Raw genomic sequence first — 15126 nt, 5'->3', positions numbered from 1 at the left:
ATTAGTGGAGGCTGTTATAGCAGCAAAGAATGGACCAACTCCATATTAATGCCCATGATTTTGTTATGAGATGTTCGACTTGCAGGTGTCCACATACTTTTGTTGATGTAGTGTCAGACTTGATGAACGGATGCTAAACTACTAAACAGAGTTTGAAGTTAATTGTTCTCTTTGAATAAAAACTATTTCTGATGCCCTTATACAACATCATTAATTTGAAATAGTAGGCTAATTAATTAATTAATTAAGTCACCAATTATTAGACCACTAAAGTTCATACACATTCAACATACATAATTAATCTTGCCGAGGGCAATCAGGTGTTGTGAACTGTGAAACAAGTGCCTAAGATTATAAAGTATTATATGGATTTATGTGTCCTTCAATATGAGTTGGTAATATAAAAGGCATTCATGAGCACATTCTATGAGGGAGAAGAAAAAATCACCACATCATCCTAGAACATGATTAAACATGGAAAGAGGAAAAGTGTCACTGCAATTGTCAGCACTAAAACATTCTCATTGGCTTGCAGGTTTTTGTGGCTGCGTTGCAAAACTATGTATGAAAAAAGACGAGAGGTATACTTTAATGCAATCCAAGGTCGTGCGCCAAAGTGAATGTATTAAACTACACAGGCCCCGTTTAGAACTGCCTTGAACGTCCCTGCCACAGTGTGACTCAAAGCAGACAAAATCCTAAGTACCATCGAGCCATAGACCATTATTTTCATATTATATTTGGACAACATAAGATAAAATCAGCATCACCAAAGATCCACCTTGTTTTCCATACATTTCTATCTAAAAATGTTAAGCATTCTCCTCAATCTCAATCTCACACAGCTGGAACGGAGGAAAATATATTTTCTAACAGCGAAGGATTTCACCCTGGTGAAACTGGGTGTACACTAAACGGTTAGCTGTTACAGACACATTTCTGAGATCGGAGACAAAATCCCCATGTCGTTGTCTACTCAGGGCAGCGGCCGTCACCGACACCCGTTTAATGTGAGCTGGTCAGAGACTCTGGTCAGAGGGTTACCGATTTCGTCTTTGAGCAGTCCCAGAGGTCCCGATATTTTCAAACATGTTTGATTTTGATCTGCAATGCTCTTGTAGTGTGAGATGTGCAACGACAAGTTTTGAGAACTGTGATCAGGAATAGCCAATAAGAGCTCGCCAGAGAAGAATGTCAGTGAGATGATGATGTTGATTCGCATCACCCAGAATTTGTAGACTTTCGAGCAGGAGTGATGACTACATGGTATGCATTTGTAATTTCCTTTAAACAAAGCCAAAGTGTCAAATCATTACAGCTCTGTAGTTCACAATACATTTTATTAAATTCAAAATGATGGCCAGATATTTAAACTTTGAATGGCATGCGTGAAGGTCTGACTGAAAACGTTTATGGGGCTGCATTGAGCCACTGCTCATTGTAGCTACGTTAAATCTAATCACATCATCACATAGTTCTTGTGAGGCAGGATGGTATCGAGAATCCTAACGACCAAGTCAAGAACCTTGCAGTGTGTGACCCCAGTCTGTGCTACTTCATTTATTGTGAGCAACACTACGTTAGCAACACAAAACTACCTGGAAGATGGTCGTTTAATGTGAGAGGCTCAGCGATGTTAGGATTTTGAAAGTCGTCTAGTGTACACCCGGCTTTAGGTGAACATATTTCTACAGTGACGATTGTAAACTCCACTACCTAGTGTCAGAAATGGCCTGGAAAGAATACCCTCGATTTCATAACATATTATTTACGTCTATATGTGTCCTAATGACTCAAACAGGCCAAAATATTGCAGGAATGTAGAGACTGAGTCACATACAGCCAATTCACATAAGGATTTATATTGGGAGAACATGAGTCATTTCAGAGCAATTATTTTAGAACTTAGTGTCACCTGGCTCCCGTAAAAGCTACATAACAGCTCATTGCCCTGAGTAGCATTTCTTGACAAAAATAAACACATTTCCAAAACAAGGACAAAAGTGCTATTCAGTGCAACCAGCCAGACAGTTATTTCAGGCTTTAAGTGCTTACTTTTAGTACCAAGATCTTAAAAGTTGATGGTAGAAGACCTGCTCACAGGAACAAGTTATGCATGCCCAAGTGAGCTCACTGAACAGCCTTAACTACCCAAACGTACCTGCTAATATTGTAGGGGATGGAGAACTAGAGATTTTAGAATTTGGCCAAAAATAAACACAATTGATTGAGTAGGAGGCTCTGTTTTACTGTACAGTTTAAGACCACTTGAAACCCAGGCCCAAAAAACATGAAAACTGCATACCAAAAATCTGTGAATCAATGCACAAAATACTGTACGTCATACACTCATTCTCAGAAAGTGACCATGTTCTGTCCTGTCTGTTTTAGTACATATGGAACAGTGGCAACCCCTCATTCAGGGCAGGTGGGGCAGAGCCAAACCTGTTTTGAGCTCCACATGTTTAGCAAAAAGAAATCTCTCTCTATATTTTTTTGTGTGCATGTTTGGCATATTATTTTGGCATTAATACGTGTCACATATCAGTTTCCAACCAATGTAAAAATAATAACAATAATAATAAAGGTGCATACAAACATGGTCTCTTTTTCGCTTAGTTGAGTAAGGCAGCTCCAAAATGCAAGTGTTTCAGCCTAGCTCAGTGCTTTCTGTAATGGTGGGGATGCCAGCGGAAAAAAGTAGGGTTGGGTAATGTTCTCTAGTTGCGCCGTTATTGGCTCAGTGTTCTGTTACTCATGGGGACACTAAGTCACCGCAAAAAAATCTACGGGGAGATCTAGAAGATTCAAGCCCCTTGGGTGCTGCCATAGAGTTATATTAGAAGTGCCCATCCAAGAAGGTTGAAGGTCATTGGCCACAGATAAAATGATGAAAAATCACGTTATATTTACCGTAGCTTTGAATGGACTGATCTTAGCTAGCAAGTTAGACAAAATCTTAGTTAGCAAGCTAGACAAGCAGTCATCGTCATGAATCACGTCGACAATCTACTGGCAAATCCTTTGCAATCCTTGTCATATGAAGAGAAATTATACATAAAGCGAATCGGTGGACATCGGCCATTGGACATCGCACAACAAGTTGGAAATCGCAAATTCAGCAATGAATGGTTTGGAAGGAATTAGTGGCTAACTGAAAGCATTGCAAATCAATCACTAGCTTGCTATTCAGTGCGGTAGGGGTGTGGTCCAAGTCTGGGTTTAAGGGATTATTTTCCAATCTTAAAAGGATAAACACTAAAGGGCCAGAAACATTTGAATACATTAGCAATGCTGTCAATCCAGCATGACTTCTGCCACGTTCAATTCAACTGGAAACTCGGAACTGGGAAATCTCAGACTTCAGTGAGATCAAGACAACTGGGAACTCAGGGACAAAACGAGTTCCGACTGGGAAAATACGTTTTGAACGGTCAACCAACTTGGAAGTCGGGAACTCCGGCCTCTTTCTAGAGCTCCGACCTGAAATTAAATCAAATCAAACTGTATTTGTCACATGCGCCGAATACAACAAATGTAGACCTTACCGTGAAATGCTTACTTACAAGCCCTTAACCAACAGTGCAGTTCAAAAAGAGTTAAGAAAATATTTACTAAATAAACTAAAGTAAAAAATAACACAATAAAATAACAATAACGAGTCTATATACAGGGGGTACCGGTACCGAGTTAATGTGCGGGGGTACAGGTTAGTTGAGGTAATTTGTAGATGTAGGTAGGGGTGAAGTGACTATGCATAGATAATAAACAGCGACTAGCAGCAATGTACAAAACAAATGGAGGGGGGGTGTCAATGTAAATAGTCCAGTGGCCATTTGATTAATTGTTCAACAGTCTTATGGCTTGGGGGTAGATGCTGTTAAGGAACCTTTGGTCCTAGACTTGGAGCTCCGGTACCAGTTGCTGTGCGGTAGCAGAGAAAACTGGACTCTGGAGTCTCTGCCAATTTTATGGGCTTTCCTCTGACACCGCCTATTATATAGGTCCTGGATGGCAGGAAGCTTGGCCCCAGTGATGTACTGGGTCGTATGCACTACCCTCTGTAGCGCCTTACGGTCAGATGCCGAGCATACCAGGGGCTGATGCAACCAGTCAGGATGCTCTCGATGGTGCAGCTGTATAACTTTTTGAGGATCTGGGGAACCATGCCAAATCTTTTCAGTCTCCTGAGGGGAAAAAGTTTTTGTCGTGCCCTCTTCACAACTGTCTTGGTGTGTTTGGACTATGTTAGTTTGTTGGTGATGTGGACACCAAGGAACTTGAAACTCTCGACCCGCTCCACTACAGCCCCGTCGATGTTAATGAGGGCCTGTTTGGCCCGCCTTCTCCTGTAGTCCACGAAGATCACTGACATCATGATTCAACCTTGATTTTTTCAGAGTTCCCAGTTGTCTTGAAAGCACTATAAATCCAGAGAATGCCAGACTTTGATTACAAAGTTTGATGACAAAGTTTTCCCACAAGGACCACCGCGCCACCTTCCGGTTCAAGTGAGCACAGCACAACAAGGTCAGTCCAAAAATGTATTGTATGCTTCTACATAGATGATGTAATATGCCAGGGAGATATGTATGCCATAGCTAAGAAAGTAATACTAAGTGTATGTTGTTGTCACGTCCTGACCATAGAAAGCTTTTATTTTCTATGGTAGAGTAAGTCAGGGCGTGACTGGGGGGTTAGTCTAGTTTATTATTTCTATGTGGGGTTCTAGGTTTGTTTTTCTATGTTGGTGATTGTGTATGATTCCCAATTAGAGGCAGCTGGTAATCGTTGTCTCTAATTGGGGATCATACTTAAGTAGCTTGTTTTCCACTTGTGGGTTATGGGATATTGTTTATGTGTAGTTGCATTGTCGTCACGGTTCGTTTATTCTTTTTTGTTTTGTATTTTTTCTAAGTTTCACTTTCGAATAAATTATGTGGAACGCTACTCACGCTGCGCCTTGGTCCGATCATTCCAATGAACGTAACAGTTGTGTAGTAAGCTGTTAGTAGCCCATGTGCCTCACCCTAATAATTTGGTCCCTTTCCCCTTCATAACCTAGCCTACTGTTCTGACTTGGTGGTGCACATGTAGTCTATAGGCTGTTTTACAGAAATGTAATCATTGAATATTGTAAGAACTTTCCTTGTCTGCTTATATGCCCCCTTTATTTATCCTACGGTTCTAACTTGGTGTACAGGGAGAATACTGCAAGAACGGCCCATTTTCTGAATTCTGTCGCTGTACATATCAAAAGTGCTGAACAAATAGTTATAATGACTATGTCCGTCCTAGCTCGCTCATTAATGTCTTAATCGAAATTACGGATTGCCTCTTATCTGCTCGTCGTCCCCTTATGCCATTGTTTGTACATCTCAATTGTCAGTAGAAACCACATTTGGTTAAGCAAGTCAGCCATATCAGCTATGCGTTTTTAAAAGGCAGTAAATGAGGCTGAATGAACTATTTCGCTACAGACAAGGCTCCACTCATAGCCAGGTGTAGCAGTGGTAAGGATTCACTCCATGGTGCTGAAAAGAAAGCTCTGCTGTTGGGACAGCTTTATCTAGTCCCTAACAGTTTGTGGGCACCCTTTATCACCGTTAAAGTGCAACTAATGTATTTTTTAGTGTTGTGTTGTGTAGTGGCTTTGCTGGCATGCATCAAAAAAATAAAATAATAATTTGTCCCACCAAGATTTAGATGATAAAATCGCCACTGATTAGGAACATTATGTGCTGTCAGCCCGTCACTCAGTTTTCATTAGACTTTTCATTAGAGTTTGTTTGCCTGCAGGCTACGGAATTTCAATGTATTTTCCATTGAGAGTAAGCTCTCCCTTTTAATGCATTGTTTAATGAGCAACACTACTAGTAATTATCTAAACACCTTTCTAAAATGGATTGTACTGCCTGCTAGACGAATCTAACTGAGGATATTATTTTAGACGTATCTGTGCCCACCTAAATAATGTTTGTGGAGTGAAACAAAGCCAAAAATAAAACTGCATTACTTGAAATAGATCTCTTACACTTCAATAATGACATTCTGTTTGTTAACCAGAGATTACTTTGATAAATACAGGCCTGTGTTTCTGAGGCCTTATACACATTTATAACAACGTTACGGTAACGTTATGAATTGAAATGTTTGTGTTCAAATGTGCAGCTCATGTCATTACAACTCTACAAAGAGGTCAATGGAATGTAGACCATAGAAGAAGGACGCCGGATTGCCACACATTCAACAAATCTGATCTAACAAAGTGGATATTCATCAAATCCGTCATGATTTATGTATTGTAACAGGCCCACAATGTGGTTGCTAAAGTCTGATTTGGATATATTTGGCTGTTTTCACTGCATAACATTTAGAACTTGTTTTCAGGTTTAGAAGTGACTGCTAAATATTAACTCCTGTTTGTATAAGCTGGTAGCATAATTATCATAGAGAAATCGGTGGTGGTAGTCAAAGTAGTTTTGAACTGTAATGCAGTTGACATGAACACATATTGGGGTTAGTGTGAAATACATATATAAACACTAGCCTAAATGTAGGTTAATTTTGCTGGCGGGCAATGAGAAGATTCAGGATCTATCCCCCACGGGATCTACTCAATGCGGTCTCAATAGCTGATGAAGATTTGATCAAAAGTGCATGACTGTGGCAGAAGGGAGCAAATAATTAGTAGTAGAAGCTTTTGTCATCATTGTGATGTCGCCAGATTGACTTTAGATGCATTATAATATTTGCTAGCTAGCTAAGACTGAGGGGAGAGCGCCAACATTTTTGCTAGCTATTTCTGACAAACTTTGCTAGCTCATGGCAACATTGCATCTCTCTAAAGTAAACATGTTGACATCATAATGATGCCAATGTTGTTTTCTACTAATTATTTGTCTACTTTAGCAATGTCATCGTATTTCCAGGCCTCTATTGTGTAATTTTGTCTGAACAGTCATTAGCCCCTGTTCAGAAAGACTGAGCATTAACCATCAGTCGGACATCAATATGTTGCGGCATTTGTAGAATGTTGTTAACAATGGCAACTACGCGACCGAGTGACCGAGGTGCAACCCATGAATTATGTAGAACTGTTAAAAAAAACGATTTAGTTATGAATTCAACTTTAATTAAATGAGTTGACTCTTCACATGGGATAAATTCACTGAACAACAAAAGAAAAGGAATATTGAATGATCCCCAATGATCCATCGCATCTCCCAAAAACGTTCTCAACATACATCTGTAAAATAATAGTCTAGAAACTAAAGCTTTGGTTGTCTTCCTCTCAGGCTTCCATGTCTTTTCCCTGGACCTCCTCAATGTCCACCTCTTGAACATCAGACTCTGAGGCCTCATCTTCACCGTCACTTTACAACCTTGTCGAGAATGAAAAAATGGTCAGGCTCAAAAAGACTCAAATTTACCCGGATGGCCACCAATTTTTCAACCCTTGTATTGGTCAGCCTGTTGCGTGCTTTGGTGTGTGTGTTCCCAAACAAGGACCAGTTGCGCTCTGAGGCGGTTGATGTTGGTGGGATTTGGAGGATGATGGAGGCAAAAGGGGAATGAGCCTCAGATCCACAAAGTCCCTTCCACCAGGTGGCTGATGAGATATGTTGGCACGACTGCCATATTGCATCTCCATCCCAAAGCCCTTGCTTGGAAGTGTACTTCGCCAGACTGCCAAGAACCTTGCCCTCATTCAGGCCAAGGTGGCGAGACATGGTAGTGATGACACCATAGGCCTTGTTGATCTCTGCACCAGACAGGATCCTTTTGCCAGCATACTTGGGATCCAACATGTACGCTGTGGCGTGTATGGGCTTCAGGCAGATGTCTTTACGCTTTTTGATGTATTTCAGAACTGCAGTTTCCTCTGCTTGGAGCAACAGTGAAGTGGGCAGGGCAGTACGGATTGATTATCTTACATCTGCAAGCGGAGTCTGAACATCAGATAGGATGGCATTGTCTCTCTCAATCCGTGCAATGGCTACTGCTATAGGTTTTAGGAGTTTCAGGCTTCTTACAACTCTCTCCCAAAATACATTAGCCAGGAGGATCATCTCGATGAGGCTGTCCATATCGGAAGACTGTGATATGGCCATTTCTTGGAGAGACTCCTTCCCTTCCAGGAGATTGTCAAACATGATGACAAAACCACCCAAACAGGTGTTGCTGGGCAGGTTCAATGTGGCGCTCTTATTCTTCTCACTTTGCTTGGTGAGGTAGATTGCTGCTATGACTTGATGACCCTTCACATACCTAACCATTTCCTTGGCTCTATTGTAGAGTGTACCAATTGTTTTCAGTGCAGTGATGTCCTTGAGGAGCAGATTCAATGCATGAGCAGCACAGCCAATGGGTGTGATTTGAGGGTAGGACTCCTCCACTTTAGACGAAGCAGCCTTCATGTTAGCGGCATTGTCTGTCACCAGCGCAAATACCTTCTGTGGTCCAAGGTCATTGATGACTGCCTTCAGCTCATCTGCAATGTAGAGACCGGTGTGTCTGTTGTCCCTTGTGTCTGTGCTCTTTTAGAATACTGGTTGAGGGGTGGAGATGATGTAGTTAATTATTCCTTGCCCACGAACATTCGACCACCCATCAGAGATGATTGCAATACTGTCTGCTTTCTCTATGATTTGCTTGACCTTCACTTGAACTCTGTTGAACTCTGCATCCAGAAAATGTGTAGATAAAGCATGTCTGATTGGAGGGGTGTATGCTGGGTGAAGAACATTCAGAAATCTCTTCCAATACACATTTCCTGTGAGCATCAGAGGTGAACCAGTTGCATACACAGCTCGAGCAAGACATTCATCAACATTTCTCTGACTACGTTCCTCCATTGAGTCAAAAAACTTCTGATTCCAGGAGGACCATGAGCTGTTGCTATCGATAAGGCGTCTGATTCATAATTCTCACCTCAAATACAAGTAGAGGGACTTTTGTCAGAGGTTGCTTGTTGTGAGCGCTGAGGGAACTTTATGCACTTGGCCAGATGATTCTGTATCTTTGTTGCATTCTTCACATATGATTTGGTACAGTATTTGCAAATGTACACAGTTTTTCCTTCTACATTAGCTGCAGTGAAATGTCTCCACACATCAGAGAGTGCAATTGGCATTTTCCTGTAAAGATTAGAAAGAAATGAGTAAAAAAAAACAAATACAATTCCATGTACAGATAAATTGTTAAGCACTTAGATTAAATTACTCCTTTGTAAGATAAATGTTTTAAAATGAAACATGTATGGAAACAGGTGAATTAACACTCCTCAGTTAGCAGGCTCTATCAGGATAAGGTAAGACCCAGATGCAGACTGTGTCGAAGTAACAATGTTTATTGTAACACCAGGGGCAGGCAAACGACAGGTCAAGGCAGGCAGGCTCAGGGACAGGCAGAGTTCAGTAACCCAGTTCAATAATCCAGAGGTGGAGCAAAGGTACAGAGTGTCAGGCGGGCGGGTACAAGGTCAGGACAGGCAAGGGTCAAAAACCAGGAGGACGAGAAAAAGAGAGGCAGGGAAAAAGACAGGAGCTGACAGGATGAATGCTGGTAAGCTTGACAAACAAGACGAACTGGCAACAGACAAACAGAAAACACAGGTATAAGTACACAGGGGATAATGGGGAAAATGGGCGACACCTGATCTGGGAGCGGGGGGGAAAGATCTCGGCTTTCGGGGGTGTAGCCGTGGCACTATAGCGGCGTGCCAGCACCTCAGACTTGACCTTCTTGGACACCGGGCCCGGGCCTTACTGAACCCCTCCATGGGTCCTGGTGCTCTGCGGGAATGGCAGAGAGGTTCAGGGAAATTTCCAAGCCCCCAGGAAGACGTCCCGGGGAAGGCAGAACTGACTTCAGGCAATGAGTGTGGCAGGACCTGCTCCAGCCCACGATGGCACCAGCAGCCCAGTCGATGAGGGGATTGTGTCACTGGAGCCAGTAGAATCCCAATATCACGGAAATCTGAGGAGACTTGATGAGCAGGAATTGAATAGTCTCGCTGTGATTCCCTGACACCCGTAGGTTGATGGGAGTGGTAATGTGAGTGACCTGGCCTATAGGGCACCCGTCCAGCGCTCTAACCTCCATGGGAGTAAAGAGGGGCTGTTCAGCTCGGAAGCCAGGGTAGCGTCCAAAAAACTCTCATAGGCCCCAGACTCAATGAGGACCCGGAGAGATTTAGACTGGCTACCACACAGCAGAATGGCACGAACAGGGCTCCTACCAGTGAGCCTGATCTCTTATAAAGGACAAGAGGACTAAAAATGACTAAGAGTCCCGCTATACAGACAACTCTTCGTGTTGATCCTGTATTGCCGTTCCTCTGGCGATAGCCCAGCTTTACCTATTTGCATAGGCTCGGGAAGCAGTGACTCAGCCGATTCCGGCGACTCTCGGGACAGGTCGGGAGGCCCCGGTTCTCTCGGCAACGGGTTTATAACGTGGCCTGACATGTACATCAAAGAAAGAGAAAATATAGGTTGTATACTCTATATTTGGCACTTGTCCATTTGGTTCAACATTTTGCAATATTCAACTCTCACTCTCTCTCTATGTTCTATTCCAGATCCCAGCTCATTGTTTGGTATCCATGGTAACAACTCCAAGAAATTCCACTTGAACCATAAGACATTGGCACAACTAATACATTTGGAGCAAGAGACTTGAGAGTTACAAACATGTTAATTTTCCAGGACAAAACAACAGTAAATACGCACCAACATACCACACACACACACACAGACACAAAATGTGCAAATGAGAGTGCATTTCTCACACTCATGTGTGAGGAACAAATCAAATAGCTTTGCACAGGGCCTTGTACTAGAGGCATGGAACAGTAATAAAACACGTAACTGGTATCCTAGTGAAAACATGCCTTATGACACTTGCTGTGGCATTATTACATATCACACAACAAAATATTTAAACACTGAAATAACTTTGTCTGTGTGTGATTGCATCGTTGTGAACATCTGTGTGTGTATGCGTGTGTGTGTGTGTATGTGTGTGCACGCGTGTGTGTGCGTGCTTATATTCTGAATGTACATTTTATGTCAGGCCGGAGTGTGTGTGGGTGGTAACAGCTTCCAGCCAACTGATACACAGAGAAAGAGAGAGGGAGAGAGAGCGAGAAAGGGACGTAGATAAAAAGAGAGATCGGGGAAGAGCAAGGAAGATTGAGAGTGGGTGTTTGGGAAGTACACAATAGCCCTTTCGCATGTGTTTCTCTGTGCATGAGTTTGAAATATTGGTAACACTTTACCTGACACCCAGCATCATAACACCTTATGACACAGTCATAACCATGTCATAATATGTCATAAACCCTCAAAACCTACCTCACAAGGCCAAACATTCCATTACACCATAGCCTAAGTTTCAACAGTATGTTTATATTACATAATATTTTATGAAATTGACCATCTTAAATGAGCATTGTAATTGCGCACACATTGATGTCACACATGCACCTACCCCAATGCTCTGTTGTTGAAGACTGGGCTGAATGCAGGAGCATATTTGAGGAGCAGGACAAGACATTCTCTTTTTGACTGATGACTGACTGACAGACCCAACAACAACAAAGGATCTAAATAACTCATTTGAATAAATGTGGGTTTTGACACTCCTATGTAGGTGTCATAACCAGCCATATATTAACGCAATATATGTCACAATGGGTGTAATTATATATGGTCATGACAGTGTTATGACCATATTATGACAGGTTATGGAACCTGCTGTTATGACACTGGGTGTCAAGTAAAGTGTTACCGAGACTAAATCTTTATTTTTAAGAAGTCATCGGAATACAAGGCCTTTTCATAAATATTTCCGGCTTTTTCTGACCAGCTTTGGGCCAGTATCTGAAAAGTCTCTGGTTCGAATACCCACGTCGACAAGGTGAAAATCTGTCAATGTGCCCTTCAGCAAGGTACTTAACCCTAATTTGCTCCAGAGGCGCCGTACTACTATGGCTAATTTTCTGGCTGTTGCGCAAGAAACAATGGATGAAGGAAGCTACATCGGTGTTTGTAAGACCAGGAGACATCCCCAAAACAGGTCTTCTCATCAAAATGTCTGTAAAGTCAGAGGGATTTGAGCATGAAACTATTATATAACTATAACCTGTTCTGAAAAGCCGAGACTATTACAAATAGAAACATGTAGTCCATTCTGCTCTACGACGCCCACAAGCTTCAAAGGACTTGTCTAAAGTCGGTCCCGTGGACGTGCCAACTCTGCACAAGTCTTCTCACAAAACGTCTGTAAAGTCTGAATGGTATGAGCCCAGGATTTGCAACGAACATGTCGTCCGTTTTGCTATACAATTCACAGCTCATCTGTGACTTGTGAGGTAAAAATGAATTGTGCTGAATATGCTTTTTTTTGGAACCAGGGTTGCACATGTAACCTTTTTCCCCGTCTCTGATGCTTTCCTATATCTCTCAGATGCATTTCAGACACTTCAAATCGTACTTCATTTTGATTCATTTTTGGACTACATTTTTTGCCCTGTATGAATGTGTTATTCAATGCTAATATGGGCTAACAGCAGTACTACCAAATGCAATGTTTCATCAAATAATTGTTTTATATTTCTTTTGGATATCTACAGGAGTCCTACAATTCCAAATCAAATAGCTGAATGATCCATCTTATAAGCATCTTAAAAAAGTCTAAATGTTAGTAGCTTAGTAGATATTGCCAGAGGCTTAGACTCTGGGGTTAATTAACATCATCTGTAGCTAACTACACTCAAACATTCTTGATTAGTGTTTAATGAACAATTTGATGTGTGAAAAACAAAAATGATACTGCAGGAGTTTGCCACAGCATCTACTGTAGGCTTCTATCTGCCTCAATGCTGTTCCCTATGCGCCCCTTTTCCTATTGTTACCATGACAACTGTCCATTTGAAGTTTTCACTGCACACACTAACTTCGGTTTCCAATCTGTTAGGTACAGTACAAAGCTTATGCTATATGAGGGAGTAAACTGAGTCAGATAAGAGGAGCTTTACATTTGGAAACACGACATCAATAGACATCTTGATGCCAAAAGTTCAAAGCAATTCTTTGACTAGCAGCCAATAAGATGTGGAACTCATGTATTTGCCAAACGCTATCATTGAGTGTGGAGGACTTTCCACAACTATGCTATCAGGAGTGCCCTTGATTTGCACAGCAGCACATCCCGGACCTAGTGAGTTTAGAAATTGTCTGTCCCATGTTGTGACCTATTCAGTGCGGATGGCAAACTTGGCTGGAAAGTCATCCGGCTCACGGAATGGGACTGTTTATTGCTAAATCAAGTGTCAACTCCCTCCAATCCAGGACACACTGTTGTGCAAGTCAAACACTTCTGAAAACGAGTTGTGGAAAGTCCACCATCTGTAATTATTTAATTCTGGCCAAAATGTGGAAACGGTAAGGCTAGCGTTTTAACAGGAACAAACGAAGGACCTAAGTATACTGTATGTATGTAGCGTTACAAGCAGGGATGTAGAGGTAAAAAGGTGGGTATATAAAGGTGGCAGAGAAACAAAGGCGAACACTAACAATGCTAATTTAGCATAATAAGTGCATAAAGCTATTCACCAAATAAAAAAAGACTCCACTACATCATTGGCTACAATACATTAACCGGGAAGAGATACTGGTAATAACAATATTGTGGGCCTCAGGTCCTCCAACAACAAATCAAGATGTGATGTGACTGTTCAGGTAGCCTCTGAACGGTACAACATGGCATGCATGGCCAATGCCAAAACTATTGTTACAATAAATCTTTAGAGCAATCAGTAACATACATTCCACGTCCAAATTTCCAAGGGGACCAGCCCCATCCCTGGCCCCTTATTAGCTTGTATTAATCCAGATTTCTGTTCTGTATCCTCACCATTTCACAACAGCTCACGGCCCGGTCCAGAAACAATCCCTTGGCACTTCATGTAGATCTGAAGGAATTGGACAGGTAAAACCATTTGGTAGCAGCTCCATCTAGCATACCAGAGGGCGAAGGAGCTACTACCATATAACGTATACCTATTAACTTAATTCAGATCAACATGGCCATAGGGGTAGGAGCTAGGTGTTGTTTCTGGACAGGGCACTTGTTGAGCAATTGGAACTTCAGTGTTATTACGGTTTAAAGTTACAAGTCAGTCTCATTTAGAATGGACATGACACTTCTGACGTTCAACATTGGAGAGGATTACAAAGACAAATAATCAAAGACGCTGATAGATTTACAGGCCTTACCCAAACGTCAGGTTGCGAGTCGTTGATTTCCAAGTACTGCAGCTCGATAACTGGGTGAGTTGGAGTCAGCAGAGTTAAGGTTGATTTCCAAGTTGCTTAGGCAGGGGGGTTAGTTTTCCAGGTCGCTTCCGGCTAAGGTTGACTATATTAAAGAGGTTCCAGGTTTAGTTGGTCCACAACACAGGTTGAGGGTGTGGGCTGAGATGTGTCCAGTAATAGGGTATAGGGTCCTCTCCTTTTTAAGTTAGCTTGTGCTTAACAGCAATCTATGTGACCACATTTGAGACACTTAAAGGTGCCTGATATCCATACTCCTTTATCACTAACAAAGTGGTACTCTTCACATCACATTGGACAGGAATAGGAGTGTGTGCATCTCATCGTTTTAAGCCAAATTAGTATGCATTTGAAAATGTTCACCTTTTCTGTAGATGTGTGTGCAATTGCATTTATGATAATATACTTTGAATAAATTAAGATAGCTCTCTGTGAAGTAAGCATATGTCTTTTGCCAACATGTTGTTGAGGACAAGGAGTCATAAGGCTGATCATCTTTCTGGTGGTTCTTATCAGTGTGCAGATTTTAGAGAATAACATTAACAGGATACTGTTTTAAGTGAGTTTGTGCTGCTTGTGACATGGACTTAGCTTGTGTCTGTGGTAATGTATTTCTAAACATCCCATTATTACAATGCTATATCGTCAGTGCAACTAAGAATACAAGGTTATCACAGAGACTGGATTATTCAAATATAACTGCACACAGTCTTTAAATGATAAATATTAGTTATACAACATACATATTATAAATAGCCTTTGTTAAAATATGTTAATTTAGAAA

At 41.6% G+C, this 15126-nt stretch overlaps 1 protein-coding gene across 3 annotated transcripts in view; it reads right to left on the bottom strand.

Annotated features, from left to right (window-relative positions):
• The window catches only part of LOC106570191 (ras/Rap GTPase-activating protein SynGAP), a 67021-nt gene that overhangs the window by 38913 nt on the left and 12982 nt on the right, over nucleotides 1-15126 (bottom strand). Inside the window, exon 2 of one of the 3 annotated variants that reach the window (XM_082961199.1) lies at nucleotides 14286-14427. The exons of the other annotated variants lie outside the window; for them this stretch is intronic. The gene's annotated coding sequence lies outside the window, so the exon portion shown is untranslated. The remainder of the gene's footprint in view (nucleotides 1-14285; nucleotides 14428-15126) is intronic. 3 annotated transcript variants of the gene reach the window in all.

The sequence above is a fragment of the Salmo salar genome, chromosome 14 (assembly GCF_965601325.2).
Source record: "Salmo salar chromosome 14, fSalSal1, whole genome shotgun sequence".
NCBI classification, from domain to species: Eukaryota; Metazoa; Chordata; class Actinopteri; order Salmoniformes; family Salmonidae; genus Salmo; species Salmo salar.
The sequence above is the reverse complement of the archived record's forward strand: the minus strand, read 5'-3'. Positions and strand labels throughout refer to the sequence as shown.